This window comes from Rattus norvegicus, chromosome 7, assembly GCF_036323735.1.
Source record: "Rattus norvegicus strain BN/NHsdMcwi chromosome 7, GRCr8, whole genome shotgun sequence".
Classification (NCBI taxonomy): Eukaryota; Metazoa; Chordata; class Mammalia; order Rodentia; family Muridae; genus Rattus; species Rattus norvegicus.
In genome coordinates, this window is record NC_086025.1 from 16,158,282 (window position 1) to 16,168,241 (window position 9,960).

The window sequence follows — 9,960 nt, forward strand, 5'->3', positions numbered from 1 at the left end:
ATTTGTAATTGGTTTCAATGCCCTCTTCTGGTGTGTCAGCAAGAGCATAAATCAGGGAACGTGATACCTCTTGAAGTTCTTCTATTTTTCAGAATTTATTTCAATACCTTGGATTTTTGTTTTCCCATATGATTTGAAGGAGTTTTAAATATTGATCTGCTATGCTCTTAAAATAATTCAAGTATTTCAGTATTAAATAATAGGTAGTGAATATAATTTCAATGCCTGAAAAGTATACAGGGTATCATATATCCATTATATTGTAGAGCAATATGATTTAAAATATTATGCTTAGGATTGTCTGAGTCTTTCAAATTAGACTTCTTTGCTTCCTATAATTTCATTAAGTTTTTTTTTAATTTTAGTGTTTATCTTAGGTGTTCCAGTCTAGAAACTCCATAGAAGGAAATATTATAGCTACTTTTGATCTTGTTTCAAGTCAGTTTTGTGACAATTTTCATACTAAGTAATTGAAGATGGCAGAAAAAAGTCTTTGTTGATTTTGTGTTTTTATTTAATGACATAACCCACAAGTTAAGGTCCTATAGGGCTTTATAACTCTTATGACTAAAATAATCTGTGCCAGATTATTCGGCAAATCAGAATTTACAGATAGGGTGATTTCTTTGGCAGCTGCCTTCTTGTATTAGTTTTTTCCCCCAATTACTTAGAATATTAAGCTGTGGAAAGGAACTTGCCTTGTCCAATATTCATGTTTTAACTTGTTTATCAGGATGTGACTTTTCTTCAAATAGTCGTGCCTTAACTTCCCAACCAGATTTCCTTTAACCATGTACATGTGTCTTTCTTTAGAGTAAAATGTCAGTCCCCAAGGTGGTCTTGAAAACGTAAACTTTACTTGCTCACTACACAAAATGAAAGTCTTATATTCAACAACTTCTTATATATTTTATGTTGGTGTCCATGACATGTAATGTTTATAAAAGCAAGTAACACAAAAGCATATGCACAGATGTAGGAAATGTTGCTGGGTGGTTATTTCAGATCTAAAGTTACCGTAGATAATATACAACACAGTTCTCCTGGCTTTATTGTTATTTGTTTCCAATGGTACAAACATAACAAAATATGTGATCAACATGGCATTGGAGACTGACCTATTCAGTAACATATGTGAAAGTGTCCTTATACTGTTAAGCTAGTCAGATAACATTTACTAGGCTTTAACATTCCTCCCTTTTGAGGTGTCCATAAAAGTCCAATTGTTGTTTCTAAAGTTTCTTAAACAAGGGTGATATATTGGGTCAGAAGAACCATAAGCTTCACAATGTAAATGTGCTATTTTTAAAAGCATTAATTATGCAAGGAATACAAGGGAGAACCAAGAGCAGCAGGCATTAGGGTCCAATCATGGCTGTTATCAATGAGTTTGTTCTACTTTAGTTAAGGTATCTTTAAAGACTTAGAATGATTAACATTGAAACAGTATTGTTTATCTAGCCTTACATTTCTTTACAAGAGTAGCTTTTAGCCAAATGTGAGTTCTAACATTTTTCTCAAGACATCGTTACCTAAAAGTCTTTTAATTCATTTTTAGATATCATTGGCTTCATATTTGGCAGCTTGATAATCAGAATGAACAGATTCTGTCTATTTATTTGATAAAAGTAGGATCTTGGTTGGCATTAGAAGTAGCCAATTGTTTCTTATGACACCAGGTTTTCTTTTGACTTAGCATTTTAGCCTGTTAGTTGGGATAATTGACAACATATTCTCTTTTGTAACTACTTTCATCTAATATTAGGACATTGTCATCTGGGAACAAAATCGCTGAAAGACTAGTCAAAGCCTAGAAAATGGAGCATTGATCAGGAGCATTTGATTAGCTGATTGACCTGAAAGTCAGGGGACAATCACATTAACTAGATTGCTACACATCATCTTTCAAAAAATCAGAACTCAGCACCATGCAGTTCACAGGTGAACTTTGGATGAAGTCAATAAGCCAGGTAAAAATCTACTCAAACAAATATAAACTAGGAACAGAAATTAGAGTTGTTTAATAATTTGGCAGGGTCTGGGGTTCTAAGACAAAATGAAACATTCCATTTTCAAGAACAGGTAGATGTGCTTATCTGGAATCTAATCTGTGGCATGTGGATGCATTCCTTATGAGTATTTGATTCCCTGAAGTTTATATGGATTTTAGAAAAAAAAAGTTGAGTGATGTTTATAATATAGCATGAGTAGACGCATGTCCTTTACAAATAGTAAAAGTTATAGGTTAAAATGCATAAAACTTTTAGCTTAGAGAAATGGTTCACAGATTTAGTAAAAATAATGTTAGCAGGATGGAAATCATTTTAACCCTATATTCAGAAGACGATAAAGGGGAATTTTAATTCTTTAGCTTTGTAACTGAACTGCAATCAGCCAGTGTTCCAACAGCTTATCAGGACTCCATTGATCAATGTTAAAATAAAAATACCTAAGGTGAGAAATATGAAACATTTTCATATTTTAAAAATCTGGCCTTTGGCTAAGGAGAAAGGCTGGCTATAAGAAAAAAATTATGGAAAAAGTCAACTGCAAGAAAGAAGCGCTTGAGGGAATTCGTGTTCTGCAATAAGACCCAGAGTAAACTCCTAGATAAAATGACGACATCTTTCTGGAAGAGGCGCAACTGGTACGCTGGTGATCCCTACCAGATGTACCACGATCGGACAAACCTGCGGGTATAGTTCAGAGCTCGCACAGGTTCCCAACTCTGAGATGTGGAGCTTTATGCACAGATGTCCTTGCAAAAGTGAGTGTGTGTTAAACTGTAAACTCTACCGGCTGATAGACAAGCTTAGGTCACCACCATTGTGCATTAAACATTCCCAGAGCTGGTCAAAAAAAAATCTTAAATTTATTTATAGCTCTATAACTTGTATTATTACACCCCAAAACATCCCTCTAAATTCTCAAATCTTAATAAAAGTACTTTAGATTTTTATGCATTTTAAAAATCATTTGTATCCTTAGACCTTATATGTTTTATATACGTAAATTATATCTCATAAATTAAATTTAATATTTTTAATTTTTTACTTAATTTTTTATCATTGTACATGGGTGATAGCATGAAGCATGTAAGTAATGCAAACCTGTCTGCCATTTTTATTGAAAGACCTAGTAGGTTAAAGTAACTAATTAACTAGTTGCCTGTTGTCATCTGAAGGTCAAGCCATAGCTAGCTTACATGTCATTGTAATCAGAAACCTGAAAAGGAAATATTGTATTGTAGATGGCCTGTGTCTCTATACAAAAGACAATACAAAATTAGTCCATATTTTATTAACAAGACAGTTACCACATGTTTCTGTAGTCTCTATTGCATCGAGGGCAGAAGAAGTCTTTGTCCATCAAGCCCAGTAGATGAAAAGTATTTGTCCTGTGTAAGAGGAACATGTGACATACTTATCTCAACTTGTTTTGGTAATGTGAATCAATCAATTCTCCAGTATTCTTTGTTGACAGTTCAGCCTGGCCCCAGGCAGCAAGTCAAGACAGCACAAAATGGAGTTCCAGATAAGAAAAATTGAAAAGAAAACCTAAAGAATTTAAATGGCAGCCCATAGTAATGCAATATTCAAAGTTAAAAATCCACATTCTGCTTAGTGATACTACCATAGAACAATACCAAACAATAATTTATGTGTTTCATTTTATAGAGTATGGAAATTAAGGCATGTACATATATGTTAATGATTAATAAATTTGATACTTATTAACGGTATCAATATGTTTCTGCCTTGAGTTCTGAAAAGGCTCTTTCTGAGTGTGTACATTTATTAGTACATAGGGTGCTATCTTGAACATGCCCTTACAAATTGAATCAGATGATGATATACCTTACAACAGTAAAAGTCTTACATGTATGGAGACTAAACAGGATTTCAAAAGAAATTCTTATAATAAAAACAAGTAGAAATGGAACTCCAAGGGGTAGTTTACATTGTGCTTTAATAAGTTTAAATGTAATAAGTTATAATGAGTGTAAAACAACAAATGTTTGAAAGAACTGAATTTCAAAAAGAATTATATTTTCGTAATTGTGTGACAACCTCCAAATAGAAAAAAGGAAATGTGTTGATTTGCTGAAGAGAATTTGTTCTTGTTTCATCAGAAGAAGAAAAACTATGGATTGCTTCAAATATAAAAAATCAGATTTGACCAAGTTATACCATCTTGAGGTCAAAATTACAGACATGAAGCAAAATATCATGGCTACCAGCAAAATAGTTAGCTTGTTTACCTGATTCTTTTAAATGGAAACAGGTTTGAGGCTGTCTGAGACATGGAAATATTACCAGGCAGAATTTCATCTATACATATCAAATAAACATTTTTGTTGCTGAATAATCAGGTCTTACCATTTCTTCTTTTCAACTGACATAGACAGAGAGCAGAGAATCATCTTTAACTGATCTGTGTACAACAAACATTCCATGCATGTGCTATTGCAGACATGTATGCTAAATACAGAGGTTTATATATCTACTGACAGCAATGAATGTAAAGAGGCTCTGAAAATTTCACCATGAGGATGCTAAAAATGGATGATGAGATGCATAGAATTATTTATTCTAGTAGCCTAAGTTACTAGAATTAGACTGCCTCATTAACTTTCCCATCAAATCTTGCTTCCAGAAAAGCTTCAAAAATGTTTGGCCTTTATGACTGTGAGCAAATCAGACCTCAGGGCACAGTGAGAGCTGCTACAAGAGTCACTCTAGAGGCAATTTCAGTAAATGTTTATGTATGTCATAACATATTTATGTATGGTCAGGGCTCTGTGGATACCTGATTTTCATAATGAGGAATCCAAGATATTGCAGAACATGAAATTGGAGAGAAAGTTTAATCTGGCTACTGGACTACATTACCTGCTGTAGGCATGCAAAGTTGGGATTACAATGGCATGTGGACTGAAACACTTGGGTCTAGGCTGGAGGACATATCCTGCTCCTGCCAATCTCTGGATGATATTTTTAAGGATTGAATATTTCTCTATCCCACTCTTACTCAAGACCTGTCCCCCATGTCTAAAAACTCTATATTGAAAGTAGCAAGGTATTGAACCAGAATCAGGGTGGTAGTGGCTTTGGTATTGTTGTTTACATATTGTTTTAAAAATTGGATGAAGTGTAGCTGAGGAAGATGGTCCCAATGGCCAACACAAGGTCAAGGAGTAGAAGAAACCAATGTACTAACATGGTATGGAGGAACACATGGGATAATGTGTTCAGAGATCTCAACAGAGATCCTTAAGTACTTGTATGTTTTGTTCTACTAAACCTGATTCATTAACATATAAATATCATTAATCCTACTGTACAACACAAGTTCTTTTGTGCTCAGGTGTCAACAGGTAAATAACTTTCCTCCTTTGTGATGATGATTATCTGCTGGTGGAGGAACTAGAGGCTATCCAAGTTGGAGGATGTGTTCTGATCAAGCTTGCCCTGGAAGCCTTCAGCAAAATAAGTCAGAGTCAGTGCAGACCCAGTTGTCCAGTTGTTCCTGCTGTCAGAAATGGCCAGGCTCAACCAGATAAGAAGGGGGATGAATAAATTTTTAAGGTTTATTCATTCATGAAGGCCAATGCAAGATTGGCAAAGAGGAAGAATACAGTTTAGGAGCCCTCAAACCTTAATGGTTTTATTAAGGGTCCCTAAATTGCGTACCAGCATCCATCCACCTGACCTCTTTTTTTTTTTTTTTTTCATTCTAGGAAGCACAGGTGTCTTCCATGGACTGCAAAAAGGGTGGATATGGTAAAATTAAATTGGTTCTGTTTTTAATATTGTTTTGAGTGCTTCAGGTTTCTCCCTTTATAAAGGACACAATTTAACTCAGATTGGCTTGTTTTAGAACCAGTCAAGGCAGGAAGCCTTTTTTTTCATCTTTATTAACTTGAGTATTTCTTGTTTACATTTCGATTGTTATCCCCCTTCCCGGTTTCTGGGCCAACATTCCCCTAACCCCTTATCCTCCCCTTCTGTAAGGGTGTTCCCCTCCCCATCCTCCCCCCAATACTGCCCTCCCCCCAACAATCACATTCACTGGGGGTTCAGTCTTGGCAGGACCAAGGGCTTCCCCTTCCACTGGTGCTCTTACTAGGCTCTTCATAAGGCAGGATGTCTTATGCATAACAGAAGTCCTTATAATTGGTGTAACCCAAAGGAGTGTTTTTAAAGTTTATGTGAATATTTCATGCACTGGGTATGATCATTGATCCTATTATAATGTGGTTTGGGCTGAATAATGAAGATAACTTCCAGAGCCTCCTGGATAGCTCTTTCTAGATGATTTTTGGTGATGCTGGCAACAAGAGAGTGTATCATGTATCCTTCCATTTATAGACTTGTTCAGTGGGAAGGTTCTCAGCACAGCCACCTATGCCTAACAGTTGAGGTCAGGAATTTAGTAACCAAACTTTTCAGTCGTAAAGGACAGCTCATATTAAAATTGTTTTAGTGCTGTAGTATCAATGATGAATTTGAATGGTTTTTCACCTATTTTCATGGTAATCTTTTATGATAACCTTCTGAAAAGGTATAAAAATATAAAGTCTCCATGGGGGGGATCCTTCTTATTAATGAAGCAGAGGGTTGCCTGTTTTACACTAAAGACTCCAGTCACTTTGCATCCTTGTCATAGTGTTATTGACAACCTTTCTTATAGTAAATGCCCCTATGGCATCAGGGAGAGACTGTCTTGGACCTGGTGGCATTTCTGTTGGAGGGAGGCCCATAGGTTACTTGTATTTCCATTGCCATTTTCACACATTGAAAGAAAGTCCCTTCTGTTAGATTCTCTGCTCTGAAGGCCTGCACAATGACTGATGGGCTAAGTTCCCAACACACAGAATGTCCTTGGTCCAGGTGATTTGAAATAGTTTATGTTGAACATGCAGAAAGAATATTGAGAGATTCCTATGCTATAATTTGATCTCTAAATCACTGGTGTTATCTTTCAAAAATATTCTACATATGTGGCACTCTCAAAAAATTTAATTAGATTTCAAAATGTCATCATTTTTCAGCATAATAATTCTCCACTAATGTGGGAGTACTAATTTTCTCCACATTGAGATATGGGATAGAAGGAGCAATTTCTTTGGGAATATTTGGGTTCAAATCAACTACATGACAGTGACTGTGCTGACAGTTAATTGTCCTTAAATTGAGGAAATGATTTGAAAGGTATATGTAGGTTAATTTTGCCATAATCTAGCTACAGAAAATTACTATCTACAAATAGAGCAAACCTGTATCATGATACACCAAAAATAATACTTACTATTTTATATTTATATTTATTGATAAATATCTTAAATGATTAAAAAGAGTTTGATGAGCCACTGGTGTGTCTGAAACTCCTGGAATTTATCTGGGGAAACTTCTTCAATAAGTACCTGTCCTTTGTATACATGTTTTGAATATTATTTAATTTTTCCCTTCAATTATTTTTGTTACATTCTAATTTCCCAGTAGGACAACTTGCTTCATAATCACAATCCCGTGCATGAAAGCATCAAGCTATTTTCAATTTTCTGAGAAAGAAAAAACTCAAGAGACTGTCATTGATGGTACAGAGGACTATCACAGTAGAACAATTACTTAGGAATGAAATTATTATAGATTTATACACACATGATTATTAGATATATTGTAATTCAACAGTCAAAATAATTAACATTACAAATCATGATAAGAAATTAGGTCAAAATCAGCAATCTTGCAGTGTATTTACATATGATCAATAAAGACTTCTGTATATTTTAAATAGCCACAGTTTTCATGGTTTTTATCTCATTAATCTGAATTTCTACTTCTCTTTTCAGAAAACGAGAAGGTAGTCTATTTATTGAAACATTTAGCTTAAGGTTGTTATTCCAATTGATGGAAATTTGATTAAATAAAGGTTACTTGAAATTTCCATATTTAGAAGTGTAAAATCTATGAAAATTTAATGTTCACATTGAAAAAATTACATGAATATGGATTGTAAATTCTACAATGGTATTTGTTACTGATATGTGACATTCTTTTATACTGATAACATTATTGATAGTCCATTGTCTGAGGAGTAAATGAGCACAGGAATACAAGCAAGTGAATACTTCTAATTACTTTAGCATTCAGATAGCTATTCGGGCCCTTTAATTTCTTTTTTATAACTGTTACACACAACTAGACTCATCTGAAAAGTATACCCATCAATTGTGGAAAGGATCTCATAATAACAGGCTATAAACAAGCTTATGTCAATTTATTTTTGTGCATTAAGTTTTGATAAGGAGTGTGGCATTCAATTGTGTTATTGCTACTTCCTGTGTGCAGGTTCTGAGTTATGTAATAAACTTGGCTGAGCATAGCTATAGGAGCAATCCAGTGTGAATAATGACTCCGTGTTGTCTGCAAAATGTTCCCTCTTCAACATCCTGTCTGATTTCAGTCCTTGCTATTGCTTTTCTTAATGAACTGTCACTACAGTTATATAAGCCCCATAAATACATTCTTCTACAAGGTATTTTTGGTCATATGGTTTAATTGTTGAAATAATAACCCTAATAAAGACAAAAGTCTATGTTCAGAAGTTGTTATTATTTCAAATACCTGGTTGCACAAAAAAATCAAATATAGATGGGTTATGGCATAGAGTAGCAAAGGGTGACATTGCACTGGACTCTACATTAGTCATGAATGATTGTGTTTTTCATTAAAAATTATTTTTAGTTCAGAAATAAAAATTAAATCTTTTGCTTGCTTCTAATCTTGAGTTATAAATACATACATGATCAGTTGCTATAATAAATCAAGTTACAATCAACATATGGTTGTGGATGTGTTTCATTTCTATTGATGCATGTGCTAAAAATTAGTGAATTTTGAGTTATATTTTTATATCAAATTAGCTTTTGAAGTATAGATTTTTTTCTACAAAATAAAAGATTTAAAATCAATTATCATTTCATTATGAAGCCACCATTGAGTTTATAAAGATTATGATTGGAAGAGAAATCTAAAATTGCAAGTGATAAAGTTGTATTGTGTATATGTATAAATTCTCAAATCATATATATACATACATACATACATACATATATATTTAAACAGAGGATTTACATCTAATGTTCTTATACACATACACATATACACACATATTTATGCATATGACTATTAAGTTTTGAGGCAATTAATGTTACATTGAGCAGGAGCTTTGCAAAGTCATATAAAACTTCTGTCTTAATGAAAAATTTTTGAATAAGCATATTTGCTTGTACAGGCTCATATGATGAAAAACACAGGTCTAAATCATCAATGTCATCTTCATCATGTGTAATTACTATAACATTTTGTAATTATTAATGGGAGGTGATTTTAATTTCAGATGTCAAGTGTGGGGAGCTACTTTCATAGGCTTTGTGATTCCCATTTTTAACTAGTTCTCAACCTGTGGTCATGACTCATTAGCAGATTGTAATAACTTTTTCTTGGAAACCTCAATGACTATTAAATTATCAGATGCTTATATTATGATTCATAACAGATGCAATGTTTCAATTATGAATTAGCAAGAAAATAGTTTTATTTTGGGGAGTCATCCCAACTTACTGAATAATAATATTAAAGTGCAGCAAGTTTAGGAGGTTTGAGAACCTCTGCTGAAAGTCTTTCAGAACTTAATTTTCTACTATAAGATTTGGTTCCTTTAAGCTTAAAAATGAATGGTAACATAAGGTCCTTTTCTAGGCTTCTAGTAGCTACGTAGAAACACAGTCCCTGACTATCCAGAGAAAAATGCTTTCTACATTTCTATAACCAGTCTTTAAATGATGTATTACATGTTATATTCTGACATTAATCAGCTGTAATTTCTGTGACCTTTATTGAATTTTATTGTTCAAGGACATATTTTTCAAAATTCTTTGTTCAATACCTTATA